The sequence below is a fragment of the Dreissena polymorpha genome, chromosome 9, assembly GCF_020536995.1.
Source record: "Dreissena polymorpha isolate Duluth1 chromosome 9, UMN_Dpol_1.0, whole genome shotgun sequence".
Taxonomy (NCBI): Eukaryota; Metazoa; Mollusca; class Bivalvia; order Myida; family Dreissenidae; genus Dreissena; species Dreissena polymorpha.
In genome coordinates this window covers 23,544,518-23,571,643 of record NC_068363.1, presented here as the reverse complement: position 1 = coordinate 23,571,643, position 27,126 = coordinate 23,544,518, and the positions used below count along the sequence as shown (strand labels likewise).

The window sequence follows — 27,126 nt, the reverse complement described above, 5'->3', positions numbered from 1 at the left end:
TGTTCACTACACATTTCACATAGATTTGTGTTGGATAGATTGCATTTAAAAAAGATATTTATTCGTAGCTATTATTTTCTGGGTGTGTTTATATTGATAATTTCTTATTGTGCTATCAGTAGTTGATTTATATGGCATGACAAATATTTGTTTCCAATTGAATTCTTTTTCTCCAAGAAGGTTTTGCCATTTAGTTTGAGCTTTAGAGCTTTCGGTTGGGTTTTTAATTTGAAGTGTGTAAAATATTGTGTTCGTTTTGTTTTCTTTTGCAATTATATTTTCTACGAATGCTTTTTGAGTGCATGGTGTGTTATTTGTATTGTTAACAGCTTTAAGATGTATGGGTATACTTTTGATCAAAGTGTAGTACATCAGAAAATTACTTGTAGGTAATCCAAATATGTAGCATAAGTTATCAAAAGAATAGAAGTCGTTTATTCTGTAGTCGTACAATTGATCTACATATTTTATGTTTCGTTCGAACCAATGTTTATAGAAAAACGTTTTATGTTAGCATGACTCTATTATTCCATATAATGACTTTACTGTTTATTTTGGTTTCTAAATTATGAGTAACTTTTCACCATGCCGATAGAAAATTCGATAGGAATATATTTTGGGTTGAAATTTCATCGAAGATATTATTGTCGATATTACATTCAAACAGTAAGGAGTCACCATATTTTTCAGAATTGTCTTGTAGAATAATTTCCATTTACTCGTATTGGTATTATCTAAATATCTTTTGACCCAACTGCATTTGATTGCATGTAAGAATGAATCTATATCCGTTAGTTTGATACCTCCATATTCTACTGATTGAATTAATTGAGTTCGCTTAATTTTATCAGGTTTACCGTACCATATGAAATTTAATATTTCTGATTTGATATCTTCAATGATATCATTTGTGGGTTTGGGATAACTGTTAGTATATACATTAATTTAAGGAGTGCAAACGTTTTCAACACGGTGCTTTTACCGATAAGTGAAAGTTTACGATGCTGCCATGATTTTAAACAATTTTCAAATTTTGTAGTTTAGGCAATATGTTTTTAAGAACTGTTTCATTTTCATTGTCTGTAAAGGTTATTCCTAACGTTGTTGCTTCATCTGATGTCCTATTGAATTTCATTTCTTTTTTAAGATGAATATTACTTTGTTAAAATTTACCTACTCGAAGCACAGTGCATTAACTTTTTTTTAATTTAAGAATTTTAGTGAGATTTGTTATAAGTAACAACACGTGTGATACATTATTTTTTATTCAGTAAGCATACGTAAAACATGCTTACATATCAATAATACCAAGCATTAGGAGTTTTGATTTTTTTGAATGGACCTTTTCACGATTTGACAACAAAAAAGAGGGAAAATTGTTTCAGAATCGCACATTTTCGTTGTAGTTATGATATTTTTGAGGAAACAGTAATACTGAACATTTGCACTGCTCTACAAAATTCATTATATGCATCTTTTGACGATTTAAAAACCTGAAAATTATAAAGCTTGTATTCTATTGGAGCTTTTTAGATCCAATGTTCATATTTGTCAATAAAAAGCATTTAATGATTAACTTCAATATCTGCCAAAATCTATTAAAAGACCCCTTTAAAGGCGCTCAAACCTTACATTTGTACTTGATTTATTCACGTGTACATACACAATTACATACTTTCCTAGGATTTTTAGTTTAAAAAAGCAAGACAATTATCTTTTTTAATACATTGTATTAAACTACTCAACGTTAAGAATAGAAAAAAATGCATATTTCTAATGCAAGTTTAACCAAGCAACAATATTTATACATACATCTCGTCTTTTATTAAACAATTGATAAAGTATTTTTACAAAATCATTTTTAACATAAAAATTGACATAAACCCAAACTTACAAATTGTTTATCTCACAAAAATTAATCTGACACTACTTTATTATTACTTGTTAGAATTAATGGAATTGTGAAAATATAAAACATCCGACCTAATGGTATCATTTCAGTATATTATATCAAATCCTAGTTCAAACTAAACCGAGAATACAATTAAGACAAAATGTGTAATGTCTGCTTATTGAGAAAACGCAAATCAGATGAATGTTGGCGAGATGTAGCAAGTGGAATTTACTAGTGTAAATTACCTGTAATAATTGAATAATCTCATAATAACGTTGCATCCATTAACGAAGGTTAACAACGGACCGCAATGTCAAAGAAAACATAAGAAAAAAAAACTCATTAGCGCTGTTTATCCAGATACAACACATCATATTACATTCATTAATATGCGCATACAATTACAATAAAAAAGACCATCTTGAGTGAAAATTTACCAGCAATTATTGTACAATTGGACTTATATTAAAACATATTAGCTCAAACACACATTACTAATAACTCAATTAAATACGAATAACAGAAAATACAGTCAGATGCAAAGTGATAACTTATATAGCTATTAAATACATACCAAGATGTGTTTTATACGGCAAACACGGCAGGTAAACGAAGCATCAACTTGCTTTTACAATTTGCTTTACTCTTTGTAAGATTGACTTTCTTATTTTTATATAGTTATGTTGTCAAGAAACTATATCTTAAAGATTAAATATTACCTTTCAATCCTTTCATGACTAAAACTAAACTAGTAAAACAATATGTGATTTGTTTATAATGTTCTTTCACGAGGATTATAGCTCGCAATCGGATACCACTCACATATATAGAGAATACTAGGTTAGCGTTGAATACAGAGAAGTTCATGTTGCGAGGCTTAGAACGCCGGGAGCGCGAGCCTTAGCATATGTAACCATGCGTAGTGATATAAATGTATTTGTTCTGATACGCAAAATAGTCTTAAAACATGTCACACAAAAACTTTAAAACAAGACAAAATATCACTATATGCCTGAATTCAATTTTACTCAGCAGGCGAATTGTAACACATTACGAGCGCGAAAAGAATATTTTTTTTAATATATTTCATTTTATTCTCGAAAGAAAATGATCAAAATCCAATATGGCGGCGATTGCTCCCGACAAAACGATGTTGATGTCAACATACATGTACATGTAGATTTACACACAGAGTCGTTCTAAACATAAATTATCAAACAAACTATACTCGCCTTATGTTTTCATGGATGCAGCAGATTTTGATGGCGTCTAGATCTCGCCTACACATCCTTTGAACCAACACAAGATTATCCGTCATAATTTTATCAAACTTTGAAACACTTGTTGCAAACGGGTTATTCTTACGGAATAGACTTTCTTTGATAAAATAACAAAGACAAAGTTTATTCATCAAAGAAAATACCCTTACGTATACTTACATCCAAAAGCAAAACAGTTCGAATAGACAACTGAACCAAAATGCACAACCATCAATATGTTCTACACCCACAATTTTACATCCAAATATGCACGCACAATCTGAATATCAATATAACGAATAAGCTAAATCTCCATGTAGATCTAAATTCTTCGTCTCAATGGTTTCATCCGAGGAAAGTAGTCCATAAAATATGCACTTCATAATTACAACAGGAACAATTTACACGAAAAAATATGCGCGTCTTCAATGTTTTATTCCCAAGCAACGCATACTAGTTTCATGTACACCAAACGATGACATCACATAATTTTGGAAAATGACGCAATAAGTATTTTATGACGCCATCAATCAGCTAATTCATTATACGCATGGCGGAAAATTATGTCCCTTCACTAGATTTAAAGGATGAAGGTCGTATAATTTTAGAGCTATTTTATATTTATCTCGACTCTCAAGATTCATTCAGTGGTAAAGTAAAAAGTAGTCCGTACACGCGACAGGCATATTCAGCAAGGTGGGATCAATCTCAATGAATATTCCCTTAATATTGACTTATGAATAATAAATTGATCAAATAAATGCGACTGATGCTGCTGAAGATGATTATGACTGTAACGACGACGATGAAAGCGATGACAATCTTTTTTTTACGATAGTCTGCTGACTCGCACTTTTATACAAATTGAATATATAGAATGAAACTTACATGAGCTCAAATAGCATTTATAAAAAGAGATATGTTTTTTTATATTGCGAAACACATTTTCTATTTAAATAAAATAAGTTTAACAATAAAACTGCAACAAGGTGAACCATTAAAAAGAAACTTATCTTTAGGACGCCATCGTGTTTTTCGTGGCAGTATGCAAAATGCCAACTGTATAATATAACTAAAATTTAACATTGGCAACCCCCGACTGAATAATTTGAAAATAAACTGCCTGGACCCAAATTTCACTTCCTAATGGGACTTGTCTAGTTGGGAATGACATACTTTTAAAAAACGTCATCAACTTCTTATTCAAAACAGGTATTAAATTCAAATCTTATTTTTTTTTACATACATCAGTAATGGACTATTTAAAAAGGCCTGAACGTTTAATATATGTTATGTAAATGTCTTTTAGAGACTCGGCGCATGCCGTTTATATTGCGTATGTCCTTCTTAAGTCTTTTTGATGAAATAATTATCTAAAAAAATCTACATGTAATAGGCGTATCCTTTATTCTTTGGTTGTCATGTCTGGCCATGTACTTTATTCTTTGATGGTCATGTCTGTCTATGTACTTTATTCTTTGGTGGTCATGTCTGGCCATGTACTTTATTCTTTGGTGGTCATGTCTGGCCATGTACTTTATTCTTTGGTGGTCATGTCTGGCCATGTACTTTATGTCAATGTGTTGTGGCATAAGCATTTAAGAATATTTTACAACGTACGCAGTAAACATTTAATACTTGTGAAATACACGAGTTTCGTGGGGTAAAGCGCGTTGTTCTTTTTCAATAAATACTGTTTACAGCAAAGACACATTCATCTTTGTCATAAATTGATTGGCCCTGTATGTACTGTTCGTAATTGATGTCGTTTTTTTCTGGTTCGGGCGTACGCCTGGAACATCGGTAAATCCGTTATATCGACTTGCTCAACGCTATGTGGTTATGTACCGTGATTTTACTTCATGGTTCAGCTATAAGTCGAGTCAGTTGTACAGGGAAGTAGGACATAGCCATTACCCTTTAGGTATATAATTGGAGATATCTATTAAAGCATAGCTTGAACGTAACAAGGAAGAGAAACACAACACTTATATCGATTTCATTGTTTACTTAACGAAGGGGAGACGAACGAATAAGATGATTATGATAATGAGGTCGACTTTACAAGCATTATTTCAAAACAGTTTAAACGATTTAGTTATATTGTAACATTTATGAATTTATTGGATATTCATAATATTTTATAAATACATTATTAAAATATTGAATTGCTGTTTTTTGGAAAATAAACGAATTTGTTTGAATCGAGCAACAGTGCTGGATACACAAACATAAGGTTTGTAATGTATTTGTACTGAGTTATTAAGATTGTTTTATTTATATATAACTCAGTAAGAAAAATGTATCATCATAAAAAGTAACTTACAAAAAATATATGTGATATTAAATGATAACAAAATCTCTGTATATATTTATTGAACGTCGTATAATTTTTGTAACGATATATCGCAATTTGTTTTTATTAAGAAAGTAATATTTATACGTTTGGCTTTTAAGAATGGATTATCATTTAATTAAGTGTATTATATCCCTTGTCTACAAAGTATCGAACTATGCCTTTTAAGAGAGTGTCAATATTTGTGATGTCTCCGGGGTTAAAATATCTTCTATTTTCATATTAAAAGTAATAGCTGAGTTTTACAATGAACTATAAATTATCTCATTTACCAAACAATGAGTCGTCCATAAAATAATAATGAATATGTAGATCAAATATGAAGATTATGTATACATTTTGCAATTATAATACAGCCTAAAGCTCAGTGCAGACAGGGATTTATATGTATTTGAAACGATATCGAGTCTATTTCCTTGGACTAGAACCAGTACATGGTGTCAATTTGGGTGATCATAAGTACGCTCCCACAGTGGGGATCGAACTCGTTACAGCCCGATCGACAGGCGGACACCATATTCATTCCGCTATGGCAACCTACAAATAAGTAGTAGTACGTTCAATGCAATCGAGCTAAAATAAATATGTTTAAACGAAACCTTATTTGTACAATAATGTTATGCTGATAAAATAAATGCTGATCAATGCAAATAAAAAAGTGTATACCAATAGCTCATTCTGTGAAAAAGGGCTTATTTAAATAAAACAAATTTCTGATGCATTAAACTCCAAAACACGATGCAATTTTAAAAGAACTGGAACATATATGCGCACCAGTAGGAACTGTTTCGTGACACTGAATGCTAATTAACTTTTTTACGCCGTAGAAAACCCATTATGCCAAAGAACTTTTATTCCAATCAATGAAGCCTTGAACAAAACTTCCGGGAAGCCGACTTTTCTGTTAACCTTATTTTGAATCAATATTGATGTATTGGCGCATCTTCCGCGTCTATATATGTTGAAAGCACAAAAAGATCCAATATTCCTACGGGTTCTCGTGATATACGCGGTAGCAAAGATTTATCGTGCACATTTTGAAAATTCAACGAAGATGGACCGACGGTGTCGAATGCAAATTGATACGCTCTGTTATTGGGCACATAAATATTACAACGCTTTTCAATGAGATAATATAACAAACTTTTCTTACAACGACGCCACAATTTCTTATGTTTATTTCGAAATTGTATTGTTAAATGTAGTATTACACAATTTCAACTGATATGCCATTTTTTGCCAGTTGATGCAGCTAAATTAACTGTAAACTACGTGTACAGTAAGAAATGCTAGATAATGCGTATAATTGTGACACAGATCCATCGTATCACTTTAAAATTAATGTAATTAATAATAAATATTAATAAACATATTTTTGTTTGAGCCGAGTTAAGAAGTTTATTTAACTTTTCTAAAACTGATGGATGTATCTGATTAGCGTCCTTTTGAGTTTGGAATAAGCAATGATGACACAAAATAAAAATCCCGAATATGAGACCGTTAAAGGCCAAGTACTTACTTGGTTTCACGATTAACGTCTGATTGATTATTCAAATTTGATAAACCATTCAAAATAATGAAATTCTCAGTTAAAATACCAAGATTATCTCTGATTCGGTAATCATAATTGTCTGCGCATCTGGCATGATGTATATGCAAATAGTGCGCAAAATCACGTCATTCTGAAACATAATCTCCTTTGTATTGACCCTTAACAATGATGCATCGATACACTCGATATTGCTGCTTCTAATTCTGATGTTACGATGACTATGGCGACGAGGACGGCAATTACAATATGGGGTGCGTTTACAATTCGTGCAATAATGATGGCTATGGAGATATATCTGGCAATACAATTAAAATATGATGGTACCACTGATGATAATTATGATGATGATGGCGGTGGTTTTTATGGTGATGAAGATTATTATTATACTATCGCTGCTGCTGATGATGAAGATGATGATAATGATTATGAAGATGATGATGATTTTTTTATTGAGTCCGAATGGTCTGATTTAGTTCTGTTTTCACATTTTCGACATAGACTATCATGTTATAAATTGCGTTTGACAGAACTGTTCAACCACTATGTTCATAATATCGTTTATTATTCTGCTTCTTGCGCTCAGCTTTTCATATCGAAAACATGTATTTTTCGATGTCAGTGTGTATTTTGATCGTGTTCGATCGCTCGTTGCAAAGTATGTGTGGAAACTTTCCGTCGGAAAACAGATCAATGTGATGTGACGTAATGATTTGTCGTTTTAAATCAGTCTTAGCATTGAATAATTGTAGAAGACATGACTATTGTCGGAAAGATCACATTTTCTAATTAATTAATACTGTTTATAGCACACCACGTTCATCTTTGTCCTAAGTACATTGACTCGCCTAAGCGCGCCGTATGTCATCGATGTATTTTTTTTTTAGTTCGCGCATACACAGGGAACAACGATAAATCCGTTATATCGACTTGCTCAACGCTTTTTTGACGATGCTGGAACAGCAGCGTCCAAGGTTTGATAACCAGTAAAAAAATTCTTCACAATGGCGACCTATGTAAATGACCGAGCCAGTCCGATTGAGATAACTCGATTTTTCAGTTACTTCCCTTGGCATTCGCCACTGCGTAGGAGATTGCTCGTTGATTTTCATTGATAACATTCTCCTAGCAGAGTTGTCGTTCGTGTTGATAAAGGTAAATATTAATAGAACAGCATATCCTGGGGAAACAGATTCAATAAGTGTATCATAACGTTAATTTCAAATAAGTAATTTTACATCCATTTTATTTTTATGGACCAATGAAACAACTATATGTTTTCTCTATTTTGTTTGATATTTGTTCTCGATTTAGTAAATAAATTGCGAATAAAAACATGTAAAATTAACTTTTTACGTGATCACAAAACTAAAGAATGCGAACGATTTCGAACCTGCAAATTGTAAACGCTGCACTGCTATGATATATATAGATAAAACAACGTTTCTTTGCGTCATTGTCCGTCCCGCTAGCGCAGTGGTAAGGACGTTCGCTTTTTCACCTTTACGACATCGGTTCGATTCCCACTCCCGGCGCAATGTTATATTTTGTATGTTTTGTGGTCACCATTCCTGACAGTTGTTTTTTCCGGAAAAGTCCATCCCTCCCCCCCCCCCCGCAGCATTTGACCATATAAAAAATTGAAAAGTATTTCAGTACAAAACAAAAAGCTGGAAATTGCAGCTATCATTCATAATTCGTCCCAACTTTCGTCAATCAAATCTTATTAGGTAGGAGTGCTTGACACACTCCGGGTCCCAAAATTATGCAACCTCAGCGCGGAGGTAACTCATTACCTTGTAAAAACACAAATACACACACTGGGTGCAGCCTAGGCGCGTATAGACTCAAACAAGGCAACAAACTCAAGTGCGGGTACAATCATTTAAAATTTGCATATTGAATACGATATTCTAACAGAAATTACACAACCACCTATGTGTACATACCATGTTTGATATTTCGTTCGATTGTTAGATTTCAGCATATACATGTATAAGGTCATTTCGCTATTAGTTAACTTATCCATATGTTCGTGGGCGAACTCGGATAGTCAAGTGCTCATACGATTGAGCTCACATGGTCCGGCTATGTGCTCATACCTACTTTCGAGAATCATCATGAATGTATTGCCATATTTAATGAACAAGAATGTGACCCGCCTCCCAGTTTCGCTCAATGGGTATAGTTACCCACGGGTACTACTTCCCCGTACCCCTAAACTTTTTTTCGTACCAAAAATGTTTCGTACGCAAATTTTTTTCGTACCAAATTTTTTTTCGTACCCCAAATTTTCGTACCCAAATTTTTTATCGTACCCAAATGTTCGTATCAACATACACAATTGTGATGATATATATAAACTTAAATTGATGTTTTATATCCATCCTCTTCAAAAGCATCGTCACATCAGTACTGCCAGTACTTTGATTGTTATGTACCGGCTATTGGTCGAATCAGTTCTACAGGAAAGTAGGGCGCTTTGAATACCTGCTAGCTAAATAATTGGAAATCTTTATTAAATCTGAACTTTAAAGCAGCAAGGACGATGACCGATGCATTTATACCGAGTACAATGTTTGTTTGACGAAGGAAAGATAAATGAACACGACGGCGTTGATGATAAGGAAAATGTTCGTAGCATCTTTGCAAAATATTTGAAATATTCTGACAAATATCAAAGCATATGAAAAACATTTACCATTTATAACAATATAATATTGACGTTCTGTTGCCGGATCGGATTGGGATAATGTTCAGTGTTTGGACATAAATGCAAGATTTATAATGATAGTACCGGACACACTACTATCAGGTAGGTAAGGTAAGTTTACTGAGAAAGCAATATTGTTACATGTTTACATAACTAAGTGATAAATATTAATATCATACAAAGTGACTTGTATAAAAATATATGTGTGCTATTGAAAGATGTATATGCAAAAGGTGTTATTTCGATAGTTAATACATGGACGTATACGACTTGTGCACGTCGATTTATATTTGTAACGATTGGTCGTATATTGTGCTTATCCGAAATTTGATCAGTTTGGCTATTTATAAGAACAGTTCTAAACAATCATTTTGCATAAATCTACATATAATAATAACGCTGTCTATAGTTTTGTTTAATCTCAAATCATTTGAAAAAAAGGATCGCTAATTGAAAATTTACAAAAAGAAGCTCGACCTCCTTACTTTAAATAAGGATTTAACAGTTAGCCAACTTGTTGCAATAACATGATCGTTTCAAAAGTGAATGCAGCCGCTATCGATAATTTTTACGTCTTTGAATATTTAGGGTGCACACACATGTGTAATTGCGAATGATATAATACTTATAATAATAATGTGCAACGTAATTATAAGACATACATTATGACGATGCCCGATGGTGTGCATATAAAATAGCAGTCACAGACACTGTGATGGTAACATAATATCTTGTTTCTTTCTGTTAAAGTATCAGCTTATCGTATGGGCGGATGACTGTTAAATATGTCATTATCTTTACTCTTTCTGTTCACGGAACATAGCAAAAGAAGTATTTAAATAAATGATATCAACTAATTTTTCATACGACTTGCTGTTTTCGGCGGAGCTTTTTAACCCAGCTTTTTACCTTAAATGACATTTTAAATAACGCCAGCAGGCCCGATTGAATACACTTCATTTATTCCATTGGATGATTTGAGCATAATCACACAGACCTTTGGCAACATCACCGCGTCTTTGTAACATAGGATTCAACACTCTTCAATGTAGGGAGATGCGGACACACATTTTGGCAAAGTTTCACTTACGATTTACCAGTGAATTCCATTCCCAAGAATTTAAGGGTCGGAGCTGGGCCAGGAAATCTTCAGGAAAACACGAAATGTACATCAAATAACGCATAATGCTGATAACACAGTGTTGCTGTCAAGATATCAATAAACGCATTTTTTTCGGAATGAAATAAATGAAAACCTATCGGTAAATGAAACTTGTCTTGTAGTGTGAGACAAAACTACCGAAATAGCATAATGACCATGATAGTAGGGAAAGCGTTTTATTATCTAGCCATACATGTGTGACGTACGCAAGCCTAAATAGGCTACCGAGATTTGCCAGATTTGACTACTACTGATTATTGATTGGATAAAAAGCTAACCGACACCTTTAGATAGGCGAATGCGGAAGTAATTAAACTTGTTCAGGTTTTAGATTTCCTCGTTGTACTCAGATTGGTTTAACGTGGTTCAGTTGAAGGCATACATGTATCCATATGTTCTACCACTTTCTGTGCGGATATTCTGTCAGCAATAACATCACAAATAAACATAACTATCATCATCAAACATTTTAGCAATATATTAACAGGAACATCAGCAGTAAAACGGTAGCAATATTGTTAGCTGCAACATCACCACTGCATAAGCATTATCTTGAGCAGATAACAGCACCCGCAGCAACAGCAGCAACTATAATTCATTATCATTATCACTAGCAACAGCAATAATATTCAAACAAACACAACAACCGCAATCATTTAAATAATAACCATTATCTTATTAATCTTCACAAATATTCCATGTTGATTTAAATGTACTATTGTGTAGGGAGCGCAGCATTTTATTACATAACATCGAGACTTTATCAGCTAACAAAAGCAGTACTATGTTTTCTCTACTCCATCAGTCTACCACTGCAGATAGCGTCTACTATTTCCTGATCATTTCCAAATTAAGCTCGAGAAAAAGTACGTTTTCCTTGACGACTTGTCTGAGAGAAATTTGCTTTTATGAATATCCCATTTCCTGGTATAGTCACGATTCAGACGCAGTATTTGGGTTACGAGGTGTGAATAAAGTATTTATATCGCAGTGTTTCTAGCTTGTAAAGCGAGCGGTTTCGATTCTATCGGTATAGGTCTACATTAAGCAACAAAATTAGATAACGAAAATATTGAAAAATATTTGTTTACCTTTCGTTATATTTCCGTTGAATACGCGGAAGTTATAACGCAGCTGGCGGATAATGAATACGTACTTAAAGGTTACTGTGGGTCAATACAGTCGTATTTTTAGAGCTTACGATTAATTCTTCACTAATTAGATTATTGTCCTCGTATTTAAAAAGGTCGTATTCAATGTAAAATGTGTCACCATCACTATCATTATCATTAGATGCAATCGTCTGATTGCGTTTATGACGATTGGACTTAACGTGAAACTTAAAGAGAATTGTCAAGGCTTTAATATAGCCATGTAAGGAAGAGTGTCCCGCCTCCTGGCGCCCATGTTTTTTCAACCGGCCAGAACCATAATCAAACTTGGCCGAGATATACTTTCAAGGTTCTGAGTAAGCTTATGAATATAAGACTTAAAATATAAACAAGGTTTTACATCGCCATATAAAGACAACTGCCCCCCCCCCCCTGGCGGCCTTGTTTTTCCTTAGACAAATACCATTTTGCAATGCGGCGAAGATATCAAGAGTGCAGGATCAACGGGATTAGCAGTGGTTTAAACACGGGCTGGACTTAATGTTAACGAACCGTTAAGATTTTCAATATGCAAATATTTTTGGAATACATTTGCGAAATTATTTAGTGCATAAAAGACAGTTGTTCTTGCAGTTTGTACCGATTGAATAATACATCATAGAATGGGTCTGAAAAATGGTGCACACATTTCACGTTGCGTGCAGCATAACCGTGTACATAAATGCGGTACACTTAAAAAATTGGCCAATGACACAGGCTTATTAAATAAATTAATTATTACGTATTCACACTGCCATACGCAGCATAAAAACTGCATGTTATGCACTTAATGATATTCTTAAGAAACATTGTTATTTGAAAAGTCATAATAAACAAAAGCTGCACGTTCAGGTGTATTTACTACCAATAACGTTTAATTGTTTGTGAACCCCATTAAATCACGTGGTCGTGCACCCAGTATCATAACAACACATATCCGAGCCAATGGGCATTAACATTTGACTTAACTTTTGATAAATAAAGTGTAAACATGGTTTTAATTTTATCATATAACGTAAACTACACGGCCTCTTTGCGGCCATATTTATTAAACAAACAAAATACTTTTCAAACTGAACTGAGATGTAATTAAAACTTATGTTTTGACAAAGATTTATGAAGATTGCACATACATGTGACTTTTATGATGTAAACAAACTTGTTGTTTTTTTAATTTTAAACAGTGGACTAGTTTTTGACATCAGATTGCCTAGTTTTTATATTGGCCGACAGCATTGGGATAAAAATGCGTGTGCTCAGAAAAGATAAACACAAACAACACAGTACCTGAGGTGTTTAAAGGTTTGGTCATATTGTTCTTGTTTTTTCATGATAAGAAAAATGTCCGTTCATCACAAACTAGAACTGAATATGTAGGTCTAAATCTAAACTGAAAGTTTATGTCTGCAAATAGTATGGATAACATGCACTACAATAGTGCAGTAAATATTATGGTACATTCTTCTAAGCCGGTCAATTATTTTTGCAACATTAATTTTATATTTAAAGTATTTTGTTTCCTACAAATTACCACATAATAGGAGAGAACATATTTCAGAAACATAAAATCATTATAATACGATTAAGAGGATTTATAGTGAACTATGTATTTTACTGACGACTATTCGAATAATCGTGTTATGTTGCTTGAGATATGATTGTTTTGCGATTGTCATGGTTCAAAACGATAATTGTTCCCAAGCAAAACGTACCAGCATGTTAAACACGAAAAACAAACCACATCACTGCGTGGGGCTAATCGGTTTCTCTAATGATTCTAATGAATGACGGCACGTTCATAAATGTATAAAAATGAAAATTGTATTAACTTAGTACTGTATAAAAGAAGTAAAAGTCATGCTCTTTGTTTGATATATCATATGTCAATGGACCGCTTAAAAAGTGTCAAATACGTTAATTCCGTAAAATCAGGAAACATTTTATCGGAATGTAATCTATACAAAAATATAGCATTATATTTTGCCTTATGCATAACGCAACAACATTTGACAAAATTACCTTATTTTATATTCACCTTTAACCAATATGCAATGTCCAGTAAGCTCTAAATGTGTCATCTTCATGCACGAATGAAGGTCAAATGCAATATGTGATACGCACACGTCATTGGCAGGTGAAATTCGTCGGTTTTCAAAGACTTTCATGTCAACGTTCAACGCAATGGCATTAGCTGCGTTCTTTTTCCAAATCTTATGAAGGTCAATGATGTTGTTCTTATCGAAGTAAAAGGGACTGTGTTTAAGGGAAAAGTCGGAATGTCCGTTTGCATTAGCTTCTCTACATCCTTCCAGTATGGTTCTAATAAACATTGCGTGACTTGAATAACGGAATGTACCAGTAGTAGTATTAGAAGCATCGCGTTCATCTGTTATGCTTGATATCCTTTCCGCACACGATACATCCAGTCCAGACAGGAATATAAACACCGGTTATATGTCGAGATAAGCTTCCGGGTGACGGTAAAGGTAGAAAGAAATACTATCATCAATAAGATTCGTATTGCGGGCGATATGATGCGCAGCGAGGAATTCCTGCATGCTCAAGTGGATAAACATACATGATGACTCTGACCGCAGTGCAGATGCAATTCGTTGCGCCGATAACATTCCTGATTTGAATGCAAAGCCCTTGATTTCACCATTCTTGAATTTATTTAATTCGGTAATGCTATATATTATTGAATTTGCCTTGTCATTTACAAACAACAAATGAAAGGCCATTTCAGCAAGACGATTCAGGGGTTCTAAATTTGGCTTCATGTATTCAGTTCGTGTGAAGAACGGAAAGGGGGGGGGGCTGTTGAAATGTACACGTATTACTGTTTGCTTTCTTAAAAAGACTTTCCAGTAAGGGAATGTATATTTCACATTTAGAGCCTTTGAACTCTATTCCTTCTGTATATGAACATACAATCACAACAAGCATAATGGGTGATGATATCAACTTGCCGAGCTTTTGATCCCATATGTAATGCCTAAATGCGGAGTGTTTTATTTCAAGCTCTGCCTTAGCTACTAAGCGGCTAAGAATAATTCTGCTAAGCTCCAACGGCTCATTTATTCCTTCCTGTTGCAACACTGCGTCTATGTCCGAATGCTTAACTTTACCTTCAGCCGATTTCCAAGGCCGTGTTGTTATTAACATCACAGTTTGTTTGTAAACTGATACCAATGTCGGTATGTTGTGATGATCTTCGGATCCGGTCCACTCATCTAGACCATCAAGTAGTACAAAGCAACGTTCACGTTTCATTATCTCATTCACTAGTCTGTACGGCTTCTCACGGTCGTCCTGGGAGTATATTGAGTCTAAAATTTGTATTTTAATCATGGTATATACGTCAACTTGTTTTACAGAATTTCTCAATGTAATATAGAACACGAACATATAGTCTTGAAGAGCCTCCACATCAGCAAATATATTTGAGCTGTTATTGGTATGACTAATAGCCTCGCTGTAGGCTGACGAGTCCCTAACGTCTGATGAAGAATCAAATTGCCAAGAAATATCAGATTCTTCAATAGTTTCAAATGATGCCCAAGACATATTCGAGTGTTCAGTAGTAACAGAAGATGCAGTAGACGTATCCGAGTCGTCATTAGTTGCAGGCGATGAACATGGCATATCCGATTGTTCATGACAAATTGAGAATATGCTAAACTTGGTTCGATCGTATATTACTAACTCATTTGTTTCTAAATCGGTGTTTTTCGAAGACTTCATATGACAAGACGTGGATTTACACCATTCAATGGCCAACTTTGCCAAGAATGTTGTTTTACCTGACCCGGCCTCTCCTTGAAGAAATATTCGTCGGTTCACTTTCTTTTCTGTTTGAAACACATCTTTGTATTTCGTTACCCGATTGTCCTTTTGCGTAAAGGCCCCTTTGTCCTTGCACAGTGCGACAATCTTTGGCGACATATACAGGTCTAGTAATTTTTTATCGACATTGTCATTCAATGAAGATAAAGGCACGTGACTTAAGTGGTCTTTGATCAATTCTAAAATAAGAACACTTGTAGTAGTAGTTTTAGTAGCAGTAGTAGTAGTGGTAGTAGTGGTAGTAGTGGTATTAGTGATAGTAGTGTAGTAGTGATAGCAGTGATAGCAGTGGAAGCAGTGGAATCAGCAGCAGCAGCAGTTGCAGCAGCAGCAGTAGCAGCAGAAGTAGAAGTAGCAGTGGCAGTAGTAGAAGCAGTAGTAGTAGTAGTAGTAGTAGTAGAAGTAGTAGTAGTAGTAGTAGTAGTAGTAGTAGTAGTAGTAGTAGTAGTAGTAGTAGTAGTAGTAGAAGTAGTAGTAGTAGTAGTAGTAGTAGTAGAAGTAGTAGTAGTAGTAGTAGTAGTAGTAGTAGTAGTAGTAGTAGTAGTGGTAGTAGTAGTAGTAGTAGTAGTAGTAGTAGTAGTAGTAGTAGTAGTAGTAGTAGTAGTAGTAGTAGTAGTAGTAGCAGTAGTAGTAGTAGTAGTAGTAGTAGTTATAGGAGTAATGGTAGTAGTAGTAGCAGTAGTAGTAGTAATAGTAGTAGTAGTAGTAGTAGTAGTAGTAGTAGTAGAAGTAGTAGTAGTAGTAGCAGAAGTAGTAGAAGTAGTAGTAGTAGTAGTAGTAGTAGTAGTAGTAGTAGTAGTAGTAGTAGTAGTAGTAGTAATAGTAGAAGTAGTAGTAGTAGTAGTAGTAGTAGTAGTAGTAGAAGTAGTAGTAGTAGTAGTAGTAGTAGTAGTAGTAGTAGTAGTCGTAGTAGTAGTAGTTAGTAGTAGAGTAGTAAGTTAGTAGTAGTAGTAGTAGTAGGTAGTCGTAGTAGTAGAAGTAGTAGTAGTAGTAGTAGTAGTAGTAGTAGTAGAAGTAGTAGTAGTTGTAGTAGTCGTAGTTGTAGTAGTAGTAGTAGCAGAAGTAAAAGTAGTTGTAGCAGAAGAAGTATTAGTAGTAGTATTAGTAGAGTAGTAGGTAGTAGTGTAGTAGTCGTAGATGTATTTAAGTCGTTAAGGTAGTAGTAGTAGTATAGTGTATAGTAGTAGTAGTGTAGTAGAGAAGTAGTAGTCAGTAGTAGTAGTAGTAGTAGTAGTAGTAGTAGTAGTAGTAGTAAGTAGTAGTAGTAGAGTAGTAGTAGTCGAAGTAGTAGTAGTCGTAGTAGTAGTAGTAATCAGTAGTAGTATAGATGTAGTAGTAGTAGTAGTAGTCGTAGTAGTAGTAAGTAGTAGTAGTAGTAGTAGTAGTAGGTAGCGTAGTAGTAGTAGTGATAGAAGTTCAGTAGTGAGTAGAAGTTGTAGTAGTAGTTGGCCCCTTCCCGCTACGAGCCCTTTCCGTGGTGCTCGACATTTTTCGTTTCTCGTATCATATGGCATTCACAAATATTGTAAAGTAAAATCATTTCTTGGTGGATTTGAATGAAATTTAAAATATAAAGAAAAAATATAATGTACTGTTTATGAAAATATCAATACATGTTTTTTAAACATTGAAAATAACTTATTTTAGGCCCTTTCCGAACACCGAAAGCCCTTTCCGCGGAAAGGGGATCTTTCAGATATTCGGTCATACCCGTTTTAAATCACCCTTCTTTCTGGTCGTTCACATTATATAATTTATTACGATTAACTAAAATTAAGGTTGTAACAATAAATTTACTAAATATTTACAGTGGAATGAAAACAAGCATTCTAATTACGTATTGTTTACGAGCTATGATCATGTACAGGGGTGGCGAAATCTCAAAAAACTATACTTGTCCACGGACAACCATTTAGGAAATTTAACTTGCCCGTTTCTGAACTACACTTGTCCGTTAATGTTTATATAAATTATAAACGCATTTATTGATTAATGTTAACTAATGTGGAATATATCTAAAAGAGTATGATTTGCTTGTTTTGTTTATAATTGTATTTCAATGGTACATTCATTATAGCAGTATGTTATAAACAATATAAAGACTTTCTCAAACTTTAAAACTTGCGAAGCTAGTGATATTAAAACATGTGCTAAACATAAGTTCATTGTAATCTTAACTCAGTCCTTCCCAAAATTATAATTTATCGCCGGCCATGAGGTCCTATAATCATGCAGCCATTTCCGGCCCAGACTGATTATTTCAGGCCCAAAAAGTAAAAAATGACGACAAAAGACAAAGATGACATTTTTAACAATATTTTAATATTATCAGATTAATATACAAATCATGCATTTAAACATTAAGAATTGCCGAGATTTCTTTAGCATTTGTCTCTTCATCCTGGATATCTGAATCCTCTACTGAAGACACATCCTCTGACTAATCTTCTTTTGTTGGATACCCATCAGGCATAGCCTTGGGTGGGCGCTAATAATTAAGTCGACGAAGACCAACTCCCTGTATCATGAGCATACACTACTTAATCTTTTTGCTAAGCTGTTGTAGGCTAGCATACCTTATAATATTATACTAGTCTTAAAGTCAATCCCAATGCTTTTGAGTGAATTATTTGGATGATTTTTTTAACTATGGTAGAAAACTTTGTTGGTCCTGTATGTAGGTGTGAGTTTGTTACGTGAAAACGTCATTAAATATTTAATTTTACATAAAACCATCGAATCTTAACAGCCATTTGTCTACAGCTGCTGAAGGGTCATAAGCTGTAACATCTGCAGTGCTGAGTTTGATCATCATGAGAGTTTGGTTTGACTCCTTCACTCAATTTTAATTGAAACGTTTTAAGATATTAAAAAATGAAATAAAACAAAATCCCCGGTTATATATCTGGATACTCTGTTTTCCTTCGAACTCCTGTGTAGATATTGTCAGATCGCTTCGAGCTCCTGTGTAGGTATGACAGATCGCGGGAAGATCACAATGACCTGTGTTAATGCCCTGCTTGCTTACGAATTAATCGGATATAACGGGAACCAAAAGTATATGGTATCGTTTCTCTCCCTTTGCGAATCTACTCATATAGTGATGAGGTAGTGTGTAATTTGCATTGACGACGCAGAAAAAATCTTCGGATACCGTATATGCACGTACGTCATTCAAGAAATGCAACCAATGAAAAAATGTTTTACATGATTGGAGTATTCATAAATAACTCAGTAATTTCCACTTTTGCCTTGAAACTTTTCTGGAAATAGCTTATGGAATTCCAAATTTCGCCATAATTTTATTACCGGACATGAGGTCCGGCAATATTAGAATCATTTCCGGATTTTCCAAATTATTATCGGAAAAATCCGAGGACCGACGGTATTTCGGAAAGACTGAATCTTAACAAATTAAACTAGTCCAATATGTTGACCTCATCAGACTGAGTCTCCGCTACTGGTAGCAATTTGATTATATAAACTGGTAACCATTGAAAATCTGTTAGCCAAGTTTCTTGAAAAGTTCTGGTTCGTTTACTTAGATCATATTTTTATTATAATCTTTCTTAGTTTTTTGGGAGGTGGGCTGCTCAAAGCTTCGGGTTCTGCTCCGTTGTTGAAGATTGAAAAAAAGTTTCATCTTTACCATTTAAGTCGTCTTAAATAAAAAGGAAGACCGTGTTTTGATTATCTTAGATTGATACTTTTATTTCCGTCTGATTGTAAAAATAAAGAAACCAGTCTGTACACTGTCTAACAGTCGGGTCGAATGTTGAAAATGTGGCATGCTCCCGGTCTCTTATAGAATAAGGGAGATCACTGCGCAGGAAAGTGCACGTATTTTAGCTTGATTGCTCCGCAAATAGCACTGACAATGTAATCGCGTGTCAACATCCGGTTTTGTAATACTTAATTACTGCTTTAATACAATGTATTTTTGTATACCTGGACGCGACTTTTAAAAAACTTGTTGTCCACGGACAACTTAATTGAAAAAAGTCAGTTGCCCAGACAAGTAAATGTACGACTCGGGCAACTCGGACATTTGATTTCGCCACCCCTGAATGTAAAGTTAAATATTATGTCAATTGAACAAATGATAGAAAATGCCGTTGAACACAGTAAAGTGTTTTCCCAATGATAGCTCGGCTGAGTTCTGAACTAGATTATTTGATGGCAAAAATAAATCAGTCCTTACTTCAAATCAACACAAAAGTTTGTGAACACTCTAAGGGACAAATGTGTTGACTTATATTCATGAAACTTTGTCAGAACTGTTATCTCCATTAAATATAGGTCGAGTTCGAAACTGAATCACATGGCATTAAAGGGGCCTTTTCACAGATTTTGTCATTTTTTAACTTTTTCATTAAATGCTTTATATTGATAAATGTAAACATTGGATCGTAAAAGCTACAATAAAAAATCAAGAATAAAATTAAAAAAAGGAAAAGAACATTGCCCGGAGCAGGTTTCGAACCAGTGACGCCTGGAGTCCTGCCAGAGTCCTGAAGTAAAAACGCATTAGCCTACTGAGCTATTCCGCCGAGTACACATACTTGACGTATTTTATACCTTATATAAGCAATCTTCGTAGTTTCACAAAATTTAACGACAAAAACAGAACTCTCCAAATTATTCAATCGTTTCGCGTTGCAACGCTTTATAATTTTTAGGTTTTAAAATCGTCAAAAGATGCATATAATGGCTATATTAGACCATGGTAAATGTTCAGTATTACTGTTTCCTCACAAATATCTTAACTAAAACGAAAATGTGCGAATCTGAAACAACTTTTTTCAATTTTGTCAATTTACCAAAGCGTGAAAAGATCCCTTTTAAACAAGGTCACTTGTTCGAATTAATGCACGCTTGCTTACACTCAAGAGGCCACCTTTTTTGGCCCAAGTACCATGCATATTGCCCGGAATATTATTTCTAATGATACCAATGCCGAACAATAGACTAATTCTCAATTATCGTCTCATTGTAATTGAAAACTCGTGTTATCGAGTCAACGTCATTGTGTCATCTTCATTGTATAATTATAATCGTGCGATCATTTATTGAAAAGGCTTACATTAAATTGCTCTGCCATCGAAATAGCTCACGGCATGAAATTTTAAAACAATAATGCATTGAATAAATAAAATAATAATAATAAATAAAAACGGTTGTACAACACATACAAGCGTAGGATTTTTAATACTAAAGAGTACTCATGATACATGCCCGTATTCTAAGATTCAATATTTGTTTGATTTGGAAATCTTTGTTTCGTTATTTAGTTTTGAAATTTTGATATCGTATTTTAAGTTTTTATAAATCAAGTATGTATATCCGCTTTTTTGCTAAAACGATATCGCACTTGTTTCAATTTCTATGTAGATTGTTTCCATTATGTGATACCAAGTGGTAAGCTCGAGCATTGCTTCAAATGTTTATGTAGCACATTTCATTAACATTCGTAGCCTAATATTAACCATTTACAGCTGTGCTAGAATAAAGACACGGTTAGCGATTAAATATGATTTCCTTAAAGCCACAGACCATAAAATGAAATGCATGTTAATCAATGCATAAATATGCAATGTGAAAGTATGCCTAGTTTGCAAGAAATTAATTTTTTTTTTTTTTAATTTTAAAACCGAAAGTAGAATTTCTATAAGTATACATCCATTTCGACAAACGCAATTATTTTTAAGTTGTAAAGCGCAAAAAAGACGGATTTATACCTTGTAACCACCAGATGTATTATAGCTTGCATAGATAAAGTTAAATATATCGCCAAGTTAGCAAGTTATACTTTTTTTTTTTAATTTTAAAACCGAACGTAGGATTTCTATACGTATACGACCATTTCGACAAACTTGATTATTTTTAAGTTTTAAAGCGCAAAATGACGGATGTCTACCATGTTACCACCATAAACATTCCAATTGGCATAAATAAAATTAAATACAAATGCATTTGACGTTATGAAATTTAATGAGCGCCGTTTGATCATAAGCTTGAACGGACTTTTTGGTAAACCCGTGATACTTGTTTTAGGCTAACACGACGGGTATGTTTTAAAGTGTAGTCGGATTGGAATATATTACGATCATAACGGCATTGTTTAATACAATTTTGTCTGGTTAACTATATGAGATTTGAACATTAAAATTGTGAGTGAGGTGTAATAATATGTTTTATATTATAAGTCGGAGGTCAGTAATAAATTGTATAGTATTTGAGTATTGCACGTATTTTTAAAATAAGTAATGATTCTCTCTTAATTATCACGGTTTATTTTGTGTTTGAATATGTAGCCGATGATTTATCTTTTAAGTATATTATTTCAATAAGGCCGTCCTATTGCTCATCACAAGTCTTAGGTTTCAGATCTTTTAAAGTACATTTGTATAGAGGAAAGGAACAAGATGAAAGAGATTTATAAGATGACAATTCAGAACCATATCTGGTATGTCAATACATCTTTTGGAAACATATGTAAACATGTAAGGGATTGTATGCATATATGCATTTGTTGAAATTAAAGTTAATGTGTATTTATTTGTGCAGCTAGACACATTTTAAAACAGGTATGAACGCTATATTATCAAGTTATACGAGGATTGAATACACTACAATCAATGACTTCTTACGTAAACTAAGCATATTCATGGAATGCATAACTAAAAGATTTTTCGTTAATATTTGATTGTTGTTGTTTTAAGGATGGCTTCATGCGTGAAATTTTGAAGTTCCTATCATAGTCACACAAAATGACAGCTGTTAATGGCCTAATTAGGGGCATATGACAGGAAATACACAAGTGGATTGGAACTGTAAGGGGCTCATTTTTTAACTCATATCTAGCCAGCCAGCTGGGGGGGGGGGGCTTTAGCCCCCTAGCCCCCCACCTAAATACGCCTCTGCTATGGGAGAACTTTAATATATGAGTCTTTTTTTTTTTTTTTTTTTTTTTTTTTTTTTTATTTAGTATATTATTTATTTTTTTTATTCAATATCATACATACATTGTAAACATGTTTATGATTATACAATATAGTGATTGTACAAAGCAATAAAGTTCAGACATGTTTTACAAGATATGCCTATATATATATTTTTTTTTTGGAGAGAAAAGAAAAGAACAACAGAGGAATAGTTATGAAAAATGATGAGTTGTATAAAGTCGGAAGAAAACATACTGGACTTGTGTGTTTTGTTGTATATTCACAATGATCTTGTCAGATTGAAAAATAAAAAATTAAAAACAATAAACAAAACTATTTTAGAGAGAAAAACTAACATTAGAGTGAAATGTGTATAAGTGGACAAAACATTATGAGAATTTAATCCGATTCCATTTTTGTTCAAAGATTTGTAATGTGTCATTACTGAGGGCTATTTCTTTCTCAATCTGGATTTTTAGTTTAAGACTATGGACAAAGCAATTAAAATTTGGTACTTGTTTTTTGTACTTCATGTTTAAGATAAAATATTTCATCAATATGACCATAAAATTCACAATATTATTACAGTCTAATGATTTCAATGAGTTAATTCCGAAACTTACATTTAAGAAAGATAGTTTAACGTTTAGTTGATGTTGTTCAAGAAAAGATATTAATTGATTCCAAATAGGCTGGATGTGTTTGCACTCCCAAAAAAGATGTTCTATAGTTTCGATGTTTTCACTGCAGAAGTCACACAGATTTGAGTTAGATAATTTGCATTTAAAGAGATATTTATTTGTAGCTATAATTCTATGGATGTATTTATATTGAAAATTTCTCAGCGTGCTTTCAATAGTTGCTTTATATGGCATGGTAAATATGTGTTTCCAATTAAGTTCATTTTCTCCAAAGAGGACTTGCCATTTATTTTGGATTTTGGAGTTTTCTGTAGGGTTTCTAATTTGTATTGTGTAAAATATTTTATTTGCTTTGTTTTTTCTTCCAAGTATGTTTTCTACAAATGTTGTTTGAGTACATGGTGTATTGTTTGTATTGATTTCAGATTTAATATGTATGGGTATGCTTTTGATTAGTGTGTAGTACTTCAGAAAACTATTTGAAGGTATTCCGTATATGTAGCATATATTATCAAAAGAGTAGAAATCCCTAATTCTGTAGTAATATAATTGGTCGACATATTTAATGCTTCGTTCAAACCAGTCTTTATAGAAAAAGGTCTTATTGTTTGAAGTTATGTCTTTATTGTTCCATAAAATTGTTTTACTGCTGGTTTGGGTTTCTAAGTTATGAGTGACATCACTCCACGCTGATAGAACATCAGACAAAAATATGTTTTCGTTTGCAATTTCATGTAAGATAGTATTGCTGATGTTACATTCAAAGATTAAGGAGTCACCATATTTTTTTAGGATTTTCTGGTAGAATAATTTCCATTTACTCGTATTGGTATTATCTAGGTATCTTTTAACCCAGCTGCATTTGATTGCATTCAAGAATGAGTCAATGTTCGTTAATTGGATGCCTCCATTTTCTACAGATTGAATTAACTGAGTTCTTTTTATTTTATCAGGCTTACCGTCCCATATGAAATTAAATATTGCTGATTTTATATCGTTAATAACATCATTTGGTGGATTTGGAAGAACTGTTAAAACATATATTAATTTAGGAAGTGCAAACGTTTTCAATACTGTGTTTTTTCCGATAAGTGTAAGTTTACGATGATGCCATGATTTTAAGCAGTTTTTAAAATTCTGTAATTTAGGTAGTATGTTTTTAAGAACTGTATCCTTTTCATTATTTGTGAAAGTAATTCCTAGCGTTGTGGCTTCATCGGATGTCCAATTAAATTTCATTTCTTTTTTGTATTGAACATTGCTTTGTTTTAATTTACCTACTCGTAGCACAGTACATTTACTTTTGTTTAGTTTAAGACCCGATGTCATTCCGTAAAGGGTTAGCGACTCTATTAGGTTATGGAAAGAATCGTAATTGTCATTTAAGAAATAAGTTGCATCGTCAGCAAATAGGGATTGTTTGATTTCTTCGTCAGGTTCTAGTGATATGCCTTTTATGTGTTTATTTGATTGGATGTGATGTGATAGATACTCGATGCAAATAATAAATAGCGATGATGAGAGTGGACATCCTTGTCGAACCCCTCGTTCGATGTTAAAACTGTTTGAAAAGAAGCCATTATTAATGATTATACTGTTAATATCGGTATAGAATAGTTTGACCCATTGAATGAGACTTTCACCAAAGTTCATATTTTCTAAGCAAGAGAACATAAATGAATGATCAAGCGAATCGAATGCCTTTTCAAAGTCTGCAAAGAATATTAGACCAGGATTATTTGAATCGTTGAAATAGTTTATGCATTCTTGGATAAGACGAACGTTTTCACCAATGTAACGTCCTTTTATGAAACCAGATTGAGATTTTGAAATGATTGATGGTAATATTTTTTTAATTCTGTTTGCTATACTTTTAGTTGCAATTTTATAATCATTGTTCAGTAAACTAATCGGGCGCCAGTTTGATAAGGATTCTAAGTTTTTTCCGGGTTTTGGAATAAGTGATATAATACCTTGTCTTTGTAGCGTAGTTAAGTTTTCGTTGTTAAATGAATAGTTAAGTGAATTAATTAGATGTGTTTTTATATCATTCCAGAATATTTTATAAAATTCGATTGTGATGCCATCAGATCCTGGGCTTTTGTTATTTTGCATTTCTTTTAGTGCTAATCCACATTCATATTCATTAAGCAATCCGTCGCACAGTTGTGTTTCCTCCTGGTTTAAAGCGTGATGTGTATTTTTAAAAAGGGTGTTATTTTCAACATTTTTTCGTTTATAGAGGGTTTCGAAAAATAAACGTTGTTCTTCTAGTATTTGAATTCTGTTTGTTATATCTTTGCCATTGACTACTAATTTGTGTACAGTTTTTTGTTCACTTCTACGTTTTTCAATGTTTGCGAAATATTTTGTATTTTTTTCATTGTGTTCAACATGCTGTGCACGCGCTCTTAGTATTATTCCATTGAGATGTGTATGATAGATTCCATCTAATATTTGTTTTTTTAATGTTATTTCGTTTTCAATGTCGGTGGTATCTTTTGTGTTTGTTTGATGCAATTGTTTTTCAAGTGTTTCAATGGTTTTGATGGTTTCGGTTTCAAGTTTGTGTGTTTCTTTTTGTTTAAATGATGTGTATCTAATTGTTGTGTTACGTATATTTCCTTTAATTACTTCCCATAAGGTGTTTTGGTTTGCGTCTTTATTATTTTGAACTGTATTTAATATTTCCTGTTTTATTTGTGTTTGATATTGTGTATCTAATAAGATGCTGTTGTTAATTTTAAAGTATCCTGGGCCTCTTTCAGGTTGTATGTTGTGCAGTTTAAGTTCAACTAGAGAGTGGTCAGTCATGAATCCTGGTTTTATGTTACATGTGTCAATTATATTGCAAAGAGATTCAGATATTAAAAAATAGTCTAATCTACAAAATATTGTTGGTTTTGTGTTTGAGTGCCAGGTGAATTTGCTTTCGTTTGGGTATATTGTACGCCAGATATCTATCATATTGTAGTTTTCAATTATGTTATTTAATATGTTTCTATTTTTAGTATGAGTATAAAGGTTTCCATTCTTTTTATCTAATAATGGGTTCAGGACAGTATTGAAATCACCACCGATTATAATGTTTTTATCTTGGTTATTAATTATGAAGGATTGTAATGTTTCGTAAAATGTGGAATCGTCTATGTTAGGGCCGTAGACGTTGATTAATGTTATTTGTGTTTTGTGTATTTTGATATCTATACTTGCTTGTCTGCCAATTATTATTTCCTTAAAGTTATCGGCTGTGACCCCTATATTATTTTTTATCAGAAAGGCAATGCCTTGTTTATTAGTATGTTCTCCACTGAGATAGATTTCTCCGCCCCATTCATCTTTTAAGGTTTGTGCTAAGGTATGTGTCAAATGACTTTCTTGTAAAAGGCATATACTATATTTTTTATCGTCTAACCATTTGAAGATTTTAATGCGTTTGTCTTTGTTGTTTAGCCCTTTAACATTTAAAGTACATAATTTAATCATTTAAAAATGTGGAGGGTGATGTTAATGATAGTTTGTGTGTGCTTGTCCAGTTAGTTTTTATCTTAAAACATGTCAAGTTTGTTTCTCTTATAAGACATAGGACGTCCATACATACAAACAAAAAT

At 33.2% G+C, this 27,126-nt stretch overlaps 2 protein-coding genes across 2 annotated transcripts in view; both read right to left on the bottom strand.

Annotated features, from left to right (window-relative positions):
- The window catches only part of LOC127845424 (uncharacterized), a 564,768-nt gene that overhangs the window by 140,514 nt on the left and 397,128 nt on the right, over nt 1-27,126 (bottom strand). The gene's annotated exons all lie outside the window — the stretch shown is intronic.
- LOC127845416 (uncharacterized) overlaps nt 1-27,126 on the bottom strand; it is a 577,557-nt gene that overhangs the window by 164,781 nt on the left and 385,650 nt on the right. The gene's annotated exons all lie outside the window — the stretch shown is intronic.